The sequence below is a fragment of the Staurois parvus genome, unplaced genomic scaffold (assembly GCF_062004578.1).
Source record: "Staurois parvus isolate SC_StPar_1 unplaced genomic scaffold, SC_StPar_1.0 ptg000126l, whole genome shotgun sequence".
NCBI classification, from domain to species: domain Eukaryota; kingdom Metazoa; phylum Chordata; class Amphibia; order Anura; family Ranidae; genus Staurois; species Staurois parvus.
In genome coordinates this window covers 2,228,290-2,242,488 of record NW_028317922.1, presented here as the reverse complement: position 1 = coordinate 2,242,488, position 14,199 = coordinate 2,228,290, and the positions used below count along the sequence as shown (strand labels likewise).

Below are 14,199 nucleotides of genomic sequence, written 5' to 3'. Positions count from 1 at the left end.
AGCTAAAAGTACAGCAAATCATTTCCTCCTTTTCCTGGGGCATTCATGGCAGAAGTAGACATGGGATGGCCCAAGCAGCAAGACAGGGGTGGGCGTCACAACAATCGATTCATCTAGTGGTAAGGGCTTCTTGCAAAACGCTTCTCGCAAATTCCACCCTTGGGAGGAGTGCCAGGTCCACGCGCCAGTCAAGCATAAGGAGGCCAGGCGGGTGCCTTGCCTGTGGCTTCAGGCGAGCCCTTACAGGAAGGCCGCCCAGGATGATGCCACCCCTCTTCTGGCAATGGCTCTTTTCCCGGAACCTCAAGTCCTTTTGATTTTTTTTTTCACGCTCTCTGCATTGGTTTGTCTCACCAGGCGACTATGGTTGTGGCACAGGCTGCATGATCCTTTTCCACTCCAGCAAGGATCACGAGCACACTTTTTCTAGCGCTTGGACTTTCGGTTGCTTGAACCCAAGCCCTTCGGGATATCTCCTTCATCAGGGGCCTGGTGATTTTTCGAAAGAGCGATCCGGAAAGAGGTAGGTCACATCGAGACTTGATGAACAGGAAAAGATGATGAAACTTTCGAGGTGCCATGAGGCACCAGGGCGAAGAGTCACCCGATCAGGCAGAAAGCACAGCTATGGTTCGTTACCGCCCAAAGCTCTTTCCCAAGACTCTTTGAAGCGTACTAATAGCTATATGGAAGACGGCTTGGAGCGTGAGGTTCAGTAGTAAACAGGTTGCCACTGGGTGAAACTGGGAACCAGAGGGAACCTCCAGCACCAAAGACAGGCCCCAGCTGGGGAAAGGGAATGCTCTGCGTGGGACAAATTCCTTATGAAGGCCTTAGCAAACGGGATGACTGGAGATGATCAGAGAAGGGGAGGAGGCCCAAGGACTTCCCATTAGGGTTGAGCGTGCAAAAACTGGAATCTTAATAGATTGTAACCGGAGACCAACTCTAGAACGTGTTGCACACCGGGGAGGGGGGGTAGAGAGAGTCAAAAAGACCCTCCCCGAGGCCAAAGCAATGAATCTGCTGCATACTCTGCTGTATGTTGGCCTGGTGGTGGGCTTTTAGGAGGGCATTAATGATCGGCTAAAGAGCACACTGGGCTCACTCGCCTACGCCTTTCAATCTGCGTGCCTGCAGATGTAGTGTTTTCAGGACATGGGTGCAGGAAGTGTACATGACGGAGGAGGTCCAGAGCTGGTGGAAGCAAAGGCGCAGAGTCTCGAGAGCGAGCAATGGGAGAAGAGGAAATCAAGGTCTGTGGGTTGAAAATGGGCTGCTGGCAATGACTGTGGAGAAGTAGAGATGAAAGGTGTTGAGAACTTGGAAGAGGCGTGGAAGTGGGAGAAGTACGCACCCCAGCGGAAGATTCCACAGATGGTGTGAAGCGGCCAGGTCCTGCGAAGTTGAAAGCTTGACTTGGTCCAGAAAGCCGTGCCACTTGGTGTCGAGCTGGGTGGCCATCCGATGAACTTCTGTAATTGCCATGTGCTGCGAATGTGAGCGTTTTCTCGTTCAAAGACCATCCAAGGAGTTAAGCTGAGCGGAGGCAGAGGAGTGTGGGGGTAGGTGGGTAGAAAAGAAAAGCCGGCCTCCCCGTCGGGGAATCGAACCCCGGTCTCCCGCGTGACAGGCGGGGATACTCACCACTATACTAACGAGGACCAGTTGGTGCAGAGCACCTGCTCCTGGCCAAAGTACATACGGCTGCACAGCTTCTCTTTCAATAGAGCTGTGGGCCTCCTCAGTTTGCCTTGCAGTCGGCCGGACATCACCCTTGCAACGGGCCTCGTTTGCACGGCATCCGCCTTGTGGGCGGCTTCCGCTATCACTGGCCTTTCCGCCAGTAATAGACAAGTCAAGTCGCCAGGCTCAAATCAACGGCGGCTCGGCAAAGAAGGTCCCACCGAGATTTGAACTCGGATCGCTGGATTCAGAGTCCAGAGTGCTGACCGTTACACCATGGAACCCCTGGAACGAGGATCTTTCTCGCTTTTCTTGTGCCTCGCTATGCCTGTAGCTAACGCTCACTCCCCCTTAACCCCCCTAGGACCGACTCTCCTATAATCTTTTCCCTACACCGTCGATCGCCATCTCTTGGTCAATGAAGGGGCGGCAATTTCCCATGCGAAGGTACCGGGAAAGCTAAAAGTACAGCAAATCATTTCCTCCTTTTCCTGGGGCATTCATGGCAGAAGTAGACATGGGATGGCCCAAGCAGCAAGACAGGGGTGGGCGTCACAACAATCGATTCATCTAGTGGTAAGGGCTTCTTGCAAAACGCTTCTCGCAAATTCCACCCTTGGGAGGAGTGCCAGGTCCACGCGCCAGTCAAGCATAAGGAGGCCAGGCGGGTGCCTTGCCTGTGGCTTCAGGCGAGCCCTTACAGGAAGGCCGCCCAGGATGATGCCACCCCTCTTCTGGCAATGGCTCTTTTCCCGGAACCTCAAGTCCTTTTGATTTTTTTTTTCACGCTCTCTGCATTGGTTTGTCTCACCAGGCGACTATGGTTGTGGCACAGGCTGCATGATCCTTTTCCACTCCAGCAAGGATCACGAGCACACTTTTTCTAGCGCTTGGACTTTCGGTTGCTTGAACCCAAGCCCTTCGGGATATCTCCTTCATCAGGGGCCTGGTGATTTTTCGAAAGAGCGATCCGGAAAGAGGTAGGTCACATCGAGACTTGATGAACAGGAAAAGATGATGAAACTTTCGAGGTGCCATGAGGCACCAGGGCGAAGAGTCACCCGATCAGGCAGAAAGCACAGCTATGGTTTGTTACCGCCCAAAGCTCTTTCCCAAGACTCTTTGAAGCGTAGTAATAGCTATATGGAAGACGGCTTGGAGCGTGAGGTTCAGTAGTAAACAGGTTGCCACTGGGTGAAACTGGGAACCAGAGGGAACCTCCAGCACCAAAGACAGGCCCCAGCTGGGGAAAGGGAATGCTCTGCGTGGGACAAATTCCTTATGAAGGCCTTAGCAAACGGGATGACTGGAGATGATCAGAGAAGGGGAGGAGGCCCAAGGTCTTCCCATTAGGGTTGAGCGTGCAAAAACTGGAATCTTAATAGATTGTAACCGGAGACCAACTCTAGAACGTGTTGCACACCGGGGAGGGGGGGTAGAGAGAGTCAAAAAGACCCTCCCCGAGGCCAAAGCAATGAATCTGCTGCATACTCTGCTGTATGTTGGCCTGGTGGTGGGCTTTTAGGAGGGCATTAATGATCGGCTAAAGAGCACACTGGGCTCACTCGCCTACGCCTTTCAATCTGCGTGCCTGCAGATGTAGTGTTTTCAGGACATGGGTGCAGGAAGTGTACATGACGGAGGAGGTCCAGAGCTGGTGGAAGCAAAGGCGCAGAGTCTCGAGAGCGAGCAATGGGAGAAGAGGAAATCAAGGTCTGTGGGTCGAAAATGGGCTGCTGGCAATGACTGTGGAGAAGTAGAGATGAAAGGTGTTGAGAACTTGGAAGAGGCGTGGAAGTGGGAGAAGTACGCACCCCAGCGGAAGATTCCACAGATGGTGTGAAGCGGCCAGGTCCTGCGAAGTTGAAAGCTTGACTTGGTCCAGAAAGCCGTGCCACTTGGTGTCGAGCTGGGTGGCCATCCGATGAACTTCTGTAATTGCCATGTGCTGCGAATGTGAGCGTTTTCTCCTTCAAAGACCATCCAAGGAGTTAAGCTGAGCGGAGGCAGAGGAGTGTGGGGGTAGGTGGGTAGAAAAGAAAAGCCGGCCTCCCCGTCGGGGAATCGAACCCCGGTCTCCCGTGTGACAGGCGGGGATACTCACCACTATACTAACGAGGACCAGTTGGTGCAGAGCACCTGCTCCTGGCCAAAGTACATACGGCTGCACAGCTTCTCTTTCAATAGAGCTGTGGGCCTCCTCAGTTTGCCTTGCAGTCGGCCGGACATCACCCTTGCAACGGGCCTCGTTCGCACGGCATCCGCCTTGTGGGCGGCTTCCGCTATCACTGGCCTTTCCGCCAGTAATAGACAAGTCAAGTCACCAGGCTCAAATCAACGGCGGCTCGGCAAAGAAGGTCCCACCGAGATTTGAACTCGGATCGCTGGATTCAGAGTCCAGAGTGCTGACCGTTACACCATGGAACCCCTGGAACAAGGATCTTTCTCGCTTTTCTTGTGCCTCGCTATGCCTGTAGCTAACGCTCACTCCCCCTTAACCCCCCTAGGACCCACTCTCCTATAATCTTTTCCCTACACCGTCGATCGCCATCTCTTGGTCAATGAAGGGGCGGCAATTTCCCATGCGAAGGTACCGGGAAAGCTAAAAGTACAGCAAATCATTTCCTCCTTTTCCTGGGGCATTCATGGCAGAAGTAGACATGGGATGGCCCAAGCAGCAAGACAGGGGTGGGCGTCACAACAATCGATTCATCTAGTGGTAAGGGCTTCTTGCAAAACGCTTCTCGCAAATTCCACCCTTGGGAGGAGTGCCAGGTCCACGCGCCAGTCAAGCATAAGGAGGCCAGGCGGGTGCCTTGCCTGTGGCTTCAGGCGAGCCCTTACAGGAAGGCCGCCCAGGATGATGCCACCCCTCTTCTGGCAATGGCTCTTTTCCCGGAACCTCAAGTCCTTTTGATTTTTTTTTTCACGCTCTCTGCATTGTTTTGTCTCACCAGGCGACTATGGTTGTGGCACAGGCTGCATGATCCTTTTCCACTCCAGCAAGGATCACGAGCACACTTTTTCTAGCGCTTGGACTTTCGGTTGCTTGAACCCAAGCCCTTCGGGATATCTCCTTCATCAGGGGCCTGGTGATTTTTCGAAAGAGCGATCCGGAAAGAGGTAGGTCACATCGAGACTTGATGAACAGGAAAAGATGATGAAACTTTCGAGGTGCCATGAGGCACCAGGGCGAAGAGTCACCCGATCAGGCAGAAAGCACAGCTATGGTTTGTTACCGCCCAAAGCTCTTTCCCAAGACTCTTTGAAGCGTACTAATAGCTATATGGAAGACGGCTTGGAGCGTGAGGTTCAGTAGTAAACAGGTTGCCACTGGGTGAAACTGGGAACCAGAGGGAACCTCCAGCACCAAAGACAGGCCCCAGCTGGGGAAAGGGAATGCTCTGCGTGGGACAAATTCCTTATGAAGGCCTTAGCAAACGGGATGACTGGAGATGATCAGAGAAGGGGAGGAGGCCCAAGGACTTCCCATTAGGGTTGAGCGTGCAAAAACTGGAATCTTAATAGATTGTAACCGGAGACCAACTCTAGAACGTGTTGCACACCGGGGAGGGGGGGTAGAGAGAGTCAAAAAGACCCTCCCCGAGGCCAAAGCAATGAATCTGCTGCATACTCTGCTGTATGTTGGCCTGGTGGTGGGCTTTTAGGAGGGCATTAATGATCGGCTAAAGAGCACACTGGGCTCACTCGCCTACGCCTTTCAATCTGCGTGCCTGCAGATGTAGTGTTTTCAGGACATGGGTGCAGGAAGTGTACATGACGGAGGAGGTCCAGAGCTGGTGGAAGCAAAGGCGCAGAGTCTCGAGAGCGAGCAATGGGAGAAGAGGAAATCAAGGTCTGTGGGTCGAAAATGGGCTGCTGGCAATGACTGTGGAGAAGTAGAGATGAAAGGTGTTGAGAACTTGGAAGAGGCGTGGAAGTGGGAGAAGTACGCACCCCAGCGGAAGATTCCACAGATGGTGTGAAGCGGCCAGGTCCTGCGAAGTTGAAAGCTTGACTTGGTCCAGAAAGCCGTGCCACTTGGTGTCGAGCTGGGTGGCCATCCGATGAACTTCTGTAATTGCCATGTGCTGCGAATGTGAGCGTTTTCTCCTTCAAAGACCATCCAAGGAGTTAAGCTGAGCGGAGGCAGAGGAGTGTGGGGGTAGGTGGGTAGAAAAGAAAAGCTGGCCTCCCCGTCGGGGAATCGAACCCCGGTCTCCCGCGTGACAGGCGGGGATACTCACCACTATACTAACGAGGACCAGTTGGTGCAGAGCACCTGCTCCTGGCCAAAGTACATACAGCTGCACAGCTTCTCTTTCAATAGAGCTGTGGGCCTCCTCAGTTTGCCTTGCAGTCGGCCGGACATCACCCTTGCAACGGGCCTCGTTCGCACGGCATCCGCCTTGTGGGCGGCTTCCGCTATCACTGGCCTTTCCGCCAGTAATAGACAAGTCAAGTCGCCAGGCTCAAATCAACGGCGGCTCGGCAAAGAAGGTCCCACCGAGATTTGAACTCGGATCGCTGGATTCAGAGTCCAGAGTGCTGACCGTTACACCATGGAACCCCTGGAACGAGGATCTTTCTCGCTTTTCTTGTGCCTCGCTATGCCTGTAGCTAACGCTCACTCCCCCTTAACCCCCCCTAGGACCGACTCTCCTATAATCTTTTCCCTACACCGTCGATCGCCATCTCTTGGTCAATGAAGGGGCGGCAATTTCCCATGCGAAGGTACCGGGAAAGCTAAAAGTACAGCAAATCATTTCCTCCTTTTCCTGGGGCATTCATGGCAGAAGTAGACATGGGATGGCCCAAGCAGCAAGACAGGGGTGGGCGTCACAACAATCGATTCATCTAGTGGTAAGGGCTTCTTGCAAAACGCTTCTCGCAAATTCCACCCTTGGGAGGAGTGCCAGGTCCACGCGCCAGTCAAGCATAAGGAGGCCAGGCGGGTGCCTTGCCTGTGGCTTCAGGCGAGCCCTTACAGGAAGGCCGCCCAGGATGATGCCACCCCTCTTCTGGCAATGGCTCTTTTCCCGGAACCTCAAGTCCTTTTGATTTTTTTTTTCACGCTCTCTGCATTGTTTTGTCTCACCAGGCGACTATGGTTGTGGCACAGGCTGCATGATCCTTTTCCACTCCAGCAAGGATCACGAGCACACTTTTTCTAGCGCTTGGACTTTCGGTTGCTTGAACCCAAGCCCTTCGGGATATCTCCTTCATCAGGGGCCTGGTGATTTTTCGAAAGAGCGATCCGGAAAGAGGTAGGTCACATCGAGACTTGATGAACAGGAAAAGATGATGAAACTTTCGAGGTGCCATGAGGCACCAGGGCGAAGAGTCACCCGATCAGGCAGAAAGCACAGCTATGGTTTGTTACCGCCCAAAGCTCTTTCCCAAGACTCTTTGAAGCGTACTAATAGCTATATGGAAGACGGCTTGGAGCGTGAGGTTCAGTAGTAAACAGGTTGCCACTGGGTGAAACTGGGAACCAGAGGGAACCTCCAGCACCAAAGACAGGCCCCAGCTGGGGAAAGGGAATGCTCTGCGTGGGACAAATTCCTTATGAAGGCCTTAGCAAACGGGATGACTGGAGATGATCAGAGAAGGGGAGGAGGCCCAAGGACTTCCCATTAGGGTTGAGCGTGCAAAAACTGGAATCTTAATAGATTGTAACCGGAGACCAACTCTAGAACGTGTTGCACACCGGGGAGGGGGGGTAGAGAGAGTCAAAAAGACCCTCCCCGAGGCCAAAGCAATGAATCTGCTGCATACTCTGCTGTATGTTGGCCTGGTGGTGGGCTTTTAGGAGGGCATTAATGATCGGCTAAAGAGCACACTGGGCTCACTCGCCTACGCCTTTCAATCTGCGTGCCTGCAGATGTAGTGTTTTCAGGACATGGGTGCAGGAAGTGTACATGACGGAGGAGGTCCAGAGCTGGTGGAAGCAAAGGCGCAGAGTCTCGAGAGCGAGCAATGGGAGAAGAGGAAATCAAGGTCTGTGGGTCGAAAATGGGCTGCTGGCAATGACTGTGGAGAAGTAGAGATGAAAGGTGTTGAGAACTTGGAAGAGGCGTGGAAGTGGGAGAAGTACGCACCCCAGCGGAAGATTCCACAGATGGTGTGAAGCGGCCAGGTCCTGCGAAGTTGAAAGCTTGACTTGGTCCAGAAAGCCGTGCCACTTGGTGTCGAGCTGGGTGGCCATCCGATGAACTTCTGTAATTGCCATGTGCTGCGAATGTGAGCGTTTTCTCCTTCAAAGACCATCCAAGGAGTTAAGCTGAGCGGAGGCAGAGGAGTGTGAGGGTAGGTGGGTAGAAAAGAAAAGCCGGCCTCCCCGTCGGGGAATCGAACCCCGGTCTCCCGCGTGACAGGCGGGGATACTCACCACTATACTAACGAGGACCAGTTGGTGCAGAGCACCTGCTCCTGGCCAAAGTACATACGGCTGCACAGCTTCTCTTTCAATAGAGCTGTGGGCCTCCTCAGTTTGCCTTGCAGTCGGCCGGACATCACCCTTGCAACGGGCCTCGTTCGCACGGCATCCGCCTTGTGGGCGGCTTCCGCTATCACTGGCCTTTCCGCCAGTAATAGACAAGTCAAGTCGCCAGGCTCAAATCAACGGCGGCTCGGCAAAGAAGGTCCCACCGAGATTTGAACTCGGATCGCTGGATTCAGAGTCCAGAGTGCTGACCGTTACACCATGGAACCCCTGGAACGAGGATCTTTCTCGCTTTTCTTGTGCCTCGCTATGCCTGTAGCTAACGCTCACTCCCCCTTAACCCCCCTAGGACCCACTCTCCTATAATCTTTTCCCTACACCGTCGATCGCCATCTCTTGGTCAATGAAGGGGCGGCAATTTCCCATGCGAAGGTACCGGGAAAGCTAAAAGTACAGCAAATCATTTCCTCCTTTTCCTGGGGCATTCATGGCAGAAGTAGACATGGGATGGCCCAAGCAGCAAGACAGGGGTGGGCGTCACAACAATCGATTCATCTAGTGGTAAGGGCTTCTTGCAAAACGCTTCTCGCAAATTCCACCCTTGGGAGGAGTGCCAGGTCCACGCGCCAGTCAAGCATAAGGAGGCCAGGCGGGTGCCTTGCCTGTGGCTTCAGGCGAGCCCTTACAGGAAGGCCGCCCAGGATGATGCCACCCCTCTTCTGGCAATGGCTCTTTTCCCGGAACCTCAAGTCCTTTTGATTTTTTTTTTCACGCTCTCTGCATTGTTTTGTCTCACCAGGCGACTATGGTTGTGGCACAGGCTGCATGATCCTTTTCCACTCCAGCAAGGATCACGAGCACACTTTTTCTAGCGCTTGGACTTTCGGTTGCTTGAACCCAAGCCCTTCGGGATATCTCCTTCATCAGGGGCCTGGTGATTTTTTGAAAGAGCGATCCGGAAAGAGGTAGGTCACATCGAGACTTGATGAACAGGAAAAGATGATGAAACTTTCGAGGTGCCATGAGGCACCAGGGCGAAGAGTCACCCGATCAGGCAGAAAGCACAGCTATGGTTTGTTACCACCCAAAGCTCTTTCCCAAGACTCTTTGAAGCGTAGTAATAGCTATATGGAAGACGGCTTGGAGCGTGAGGTTCAGTAGTAAACAGGTTGCCACTGGGTGAAACTGGGAACCAGAGGGAACCTCCAGCACCAAAGACAGGCCCCAGCTGGGGAAAGGGAATGCTCTGCGTGGGACAAATTCCTTATGAAGGCCTTAGCAAACGGGATGACTGGAGATGATCAGAGAAGGGGAGGAGGCCCAAGGACTTCCCATTAGGGTTGAGCGTGCAAAAACTGGAATCTTAATAGATTGTAACCTGAGACCAACTCTAGAACGTGTTGCACACCGGGGAGGGGGGGTAGAGAGAGTCAAAAAGACCCTCCCCGAGGCCAAAGCAATGAATCTGCTGCATACTCTGCTGTATGTTGGCCTGGTGGTGGGCTTTTAGGAGGGCATTAATGATCGGCTAAAGAGCACACTGGGCTCACTCGCCTACGCCTTTCAATCTGCGTGCCAGCAGATGTAGTGTTTTCAGGACATGGGTGCAGGAAGTGTACATGACGGAGGAGGTCCAGAGCTGGTGGAAGCAAAGGCGCAGAGTCTCGAGAGCGAGCAATGGGAGAAGAGGAAATCAAGGTCTGTGGGTCGAAAATGGGCTGCTGGCAATGACTGTGGAGAAGTAGAGATGAAAGGTGTTGAGAACTTGGAAGAGGCGTGGAAGTGGGAGAAGTACGCACCCCAGCGGAAGATTCCACAGATGGTGTGAAGCGGCCAGGTCCTGCAAAGTTGAAAGCTTGACTTGGTCCAGAAAGCCGTGCCACTTGGTGTCGAGCTGGGTGGCCATCCGATGAACTTCTGTAATTGCCATGTACTGCGAATGTGAGCGTTTTCTCGTTCAAAGACCATCCAAGGAGTTAAGCTGAGCGGAGGCAGAGGAGTGTGGGGGTAGGTGGGTAGAAAAGAAAAGCCGGCCTCCCCATCAGGGAATCGAACCCCTGTCTCCCGCGTGAGAGGCAGGGATACTCATCACTATTCTAACGAGGACCAGTTGGTGCAGAGCACCTGCTCCTGGCCAAAGTACATGCGGCTGCACAGCTTCTCTTTCAATAGAGCTGTGGGCCTCCTCAGTTTGCCTTGCAGTCGGCTGGACATCACCCTTGCAACGGGCCTCGTTCGCACGGCATCCACCTTGTGGGTGGCTTCCGCTATCACTGGCCTTTCCGCCAGTAATAAACAAGTCAAGTCACCAGGCTCAAATCAACGGCGGCTCGGCAAAGAAGGTCCCACCGAGATCTGCACTTTCTACTTCCCAGCTCCTCCCCCAGCTTCTTACCTGCAGCAGCACAAGGTAAGGTGGGTGCACTGTGATGTAAGGGTGGGTGGAGGACTCTTGACTTCTGTTGGTGAGAGGTCTCTTAACATCTGATGGAAGGGGGGAGGGGTGCTCTGGTCATCCATTCTCGAGATACAATCGACCCTTTGAGGGCAACCATAATGCTGATGTGGCCCATGATGAAATTCAGTTTGACTCCCCTGCTCTACTGAAAAGGGTTTTTGCTCTGTACACTTCCCATTTTTAATAATTCTGTAGCCATACAAGTGCATTGTCTCCATCCTCCTGCCTTGTTTGTAGCACAAGGAAATACGGCAATACATTAAGGCTGCAGGAGAAAAAATAGTGGCACATACAGTAGATACATATATTGTAAAAACAAAACATGTTATTTTCTGCTTTGATATCTTAAAATAAAAAGATGCTATGTTAAACCATTATCTAAATATAAATTATACACGGCTATCCTCATCATACATTTCCATGTGAACATATATATAATTGTAAATATCCCATCTGCTGAGAACAGACATTCTACATGCATGAGTGGAATTATTGTTCAAACAACGTTGTCAAGCAACATAGAATTCTATCAGATAGATATGAACTATAGGCTGTAGGAAATAAGGCATACCTGTTAGATAACAAGACAGCTCATTAAATCTTATATTTACTAAGTAGATATACTCTACCATATACAGGGTAATGAGCTAAAAGATTCCTATTTTAGAGAAATGTTTATGGCTAGTGGCTAGTTTATAGCTAATATGGAAGTATGGCATATGTGTAGTGTGCATACATTCTGAGTTATTAGTGATGTGTTTATCTTAAAGTAATTTTTTACTTTCACGTATTTTTGTTACTGTATGGAACATTGCAATAAAAGAAATAGCAAACATACAATTTGCATTAATGCTGCATACATAAGCGTGACTCTAGGCAAACAGCAAAAGACACAGATCCCAAAAATATACTGCTTTACTTACCAAAAGATGTAGAACATTTGCAGGTGGTGGTTTGCAGTGGTTGTAAAGGCTCAAGGTTTTTACCTTCATGCATTGTATACATGAAGGTAAAAAAAACCTTCTGTGTGCAGCAGTCTCCTCAGTAAAACTTACCTGAATCCCATCTTAATCCAACGATGTGTACGAGAGCCTTAGCTCCCCCAGGTCTCTCCCTCCTCATTGGCTGATAGCCATTGGTTCCCTGCTGTCAATCACAGCCAGTGAGCCAATGAGGAGAGAGCAAGGGGCATGGCCGGTCCCTGCTCTGTGTGTGAATGTACACACAGAGCAGCGGCTTGGGAGTGAGCCTGTTTGGGTACCCCCATAGTAAGCTGCTTGCTATGGGGACAGTGGGAAGGAGGAAGGGGCCAAGCCAGGAGCAGGGCAATACCACTTGTCAGGAATGGACTGGCCAGCAATAGTGGGACTCAGCTGCCTTATGAGCTGCAGTACCAGGGCTGGCCAGCGGGTGCTCCCAGCAATCAGAGACTCAACCTTGCAGCCAGTCAAACACCTGGAACTATTTATACTGGTGTATTTAAGGGACATTCAGACCTGCAGACTCTGCCTTGGTGTTGTGTTTCTCTTGGGCCCTGTATCCTGTTCCTGCTCTCTGTTCCTGTCTGATTCTCTGCTGACCCTGCTCTGATCCCTGGCTTGTCTGACCATTCTCCTCTGCCTGACCCTCTGTACCACGCTGCCCGCTACCTGCTGAACCTGGCCTGTGACCCCGACCATTCTCCGCTTGCTCCCCCTGTACCTACCTGCCCGACTGATATTGACCCGGCCTGCCTGACGACGCTTGCATTGTATGTACTGTTATCTGTGGGTGGTTGGTTGGTTTGTTTGCACTGTGTTATGTTTTAGTATTGCACTGCGTTTATGTTTGTATGGTTAGTGTTAATAAATTACATTGTTTATAACATATCTGAAGTCTGCGTTTCCCTGCGTCAGTCACACACCTCTGGTCATACCCGGGAGCTCTGACATTACACCAAGGCCAATCCTGACCAGAAGTGGCTGCACAGGGAAGCCATCTTGGCTTGTTGATGGGAAGGATGGATCTGGATGAGGTTGCGTATTTATATCTGCTAGTGTTTGATGACAGGGAGTATGCTTATCAAACTCTGAAGGAGTATACCTGGGATGAACTGCTAGAATGTATACGGCTCGCTCATGTTCTAGTAGATCAGGGCACAGAGTTCCCTGAGGTGCAGCCTTTGATTGAGGTTTGTGCTGAGTTGGTTTCATCTGGTACCCCCGAATGCAGGGATGAATTTTTGCCACCATTTAGTGCAGACCAGGTAGAGTCCCTGGTGTGGTTATTAGAGGATGATGTGGGTTACTTTCTGGAGCGTTATTCCACATGTTCACCACAGACACTAAGAGATTGTATAAACGCAGGGCAGTCTTTGGTCAGACAGGCTTTGTGTAAGCTCAGCTTTGTTCAACCCATACTGCAGACATGGACAGACTTGTTGCACCCAGCCTCAGTCAGCTTACAAAAACCCAGTCCTGCTTCTAATCTATTTCCTCAAAACTCTATTCCTGCATTCCCAACAGCTCCTCCTGCCCTGCTATCTACCGCATGTCAGTACCCTGTTCCCACTCGCTGCACCTATCCTGCCTTTAACCCTGTAAAAAAGCCCTCTGTAGCAACTGCTCCCTCTCCTGTTCCATCCTCCAGTTCTTCTCTGTCTCCAGCTGCTCCATTCGTTTGCAGACCTGCGTTTACTTGCAGTGCTCCAGTAGTTAAAACCAGAAAAAAGCGAAAAATTCTTTCCAACCAATACCATCCTGCCAGTATCCAAACCGGTGAACCTGCCTTCCGTGGTTCAGCCTGAAGCCTCTACTCAGCCTGAATCCTCAACTCAGCCTGATGCCTGTACTCAGCCTGATGCCTGTACTCAGCCTGATGCCTGTACGCAGCCTGATGCCTCTCCTCGGCCTGAAGCCTCTACTCGGCCTGATGCCTCTACTCGGCCTGATGCCTCTACTCGGCCTGAAGCCTCTATTCGGCCTGAAGCCTCTACTCGGCCTGAAGCCTCTATTCGGCCTGAAGCCTCTACTCAGCCTGAAGCCTCTACTCAGCCGGACGCCGGCATTCAGCCTGATGCCTCTACCCAGCATGATGAACTGATCCAGCCTGACGATCCTATTAGGCCAGTTGACTCGATGCCCGCTGTTGATCCAGATGATCCGGTACCTGATCCGGTGCCCGCTGTCGTGCCAATTGACTCAGAGCCCGCTGTCGTACCTGGTGACTCGGTGCCCACTGCCTTGCCAGATGACGTGGTGCCCGCTGGCGAGCCAAATGACCTGATGCCTGGTGACCCAGTGCCCGCTGTCATACCTGGTGACCCGATGCCCGCTGTCGAGCCAGACGATCCAATGCCTGGTGACCCGGTGCCCACTGCCTTGCCAGATGACGCGGTGCCCGCTGGCAAGCCAAATGACCTGATGCCTGGTGACCCAGTGCCCGCTGTCATACCTGGTGACCCGATGCCCGCTGTCGAGCCAGACGATCCAATGCCTGGTGACCCGGTGCCCACTGCCTTGCCAGATGACGCGGTGCCCGTTGGCAAGCCAAATGACCTGATGCCTGGTGACCCAGTGCCCGCTGTCATACCTGGTGATCCGATGCCCGCTGTCGAGCCAGACAATCCGGT

The 14,199-nt window shown here is 52.2% G+C and overlaps 7 non-coding genes across 7 annotated transcripts; all 7 read right to left on the bottom strand.

The window, feature by feature from the left end:
* Window positions 1-1,592: 1,592 nt before the first annotated feature.
* TRNAD-GUC (transfer RNA aspartic acid (anticodon GUC)) lies at window positions 1,593-1,664 on the bottom strand. The gene has a single exon. It is a non-coding gene; the product is annotated as a tRNA-Asp (tRNA).
* A 234-nt stretch (window positions 1,665-1,898) lies between these two features.
* TRNAQ-CUG (transfer RNA glutamine (anticodon CUG)) lies at window positions 1,899-1,970 on the bottom strand. Its single transcript has one exon. It is a non-coding gene; the product is annotated as a tRNA-Gln (tRNA).
* A 2,071-nt stretch (window positions 1,971-4,041) lies between these two features.
* On the bottom strand, window positions 4,042-4,113 carry TRNAQ-CUG (transfer RNA glutamine (anticodon CUG)). Its single transcript has one exon. It is a non-coding gene; the product is annotated as a tRNA-Gln (tRNA).
* Window positions 4,114-5,878: 1,765 nt separating this feature from the next.
* Window positions 5,879-5,950, bottom strand: TRNAD-GUC (transfer RNA aspartic acid (anticodon GUC)). The gene has a single exon. It is a non-coding gene; the product is annotated as a tRNA-Asp (tRNA).
* Window positions 5,951-6,184: 234 nt separating this feature from the next.
* Window positions 6,185-6,256, bottom strand: TRNAQ-CUG (transfer RNA glutamine (anticodon CUG)). The gene has a single exon. It is a non-coding gene; the product is annotated as a tRNA-Gln (tRNA).
* A 1,766-nt stretch (window positions 6,257-8,022) lies between these two features.
* Window positions 8,023-8,094, bottom strand: TRNAD-GUC (transfer RNA aspartic acid (anticodon GUC)). The gene has a single exon. It is a non-coding gene; the product is annotated as a tRNA-Asp (tRNA).
* Window positions 8,095-8,328: 234 nt separating this feature from the next.
* Window positions 8,329-8,400, bottom strand: TRNAQ-CUG (transfer RNA glutamine (anticodon CUG)). The gene has a single exon. It is a non-coding gene; the product is annotated as a tRNA-Gln (tRNA).
* Window positions 8,401-14,199: the final 5,799 nt, after the last annotated feature.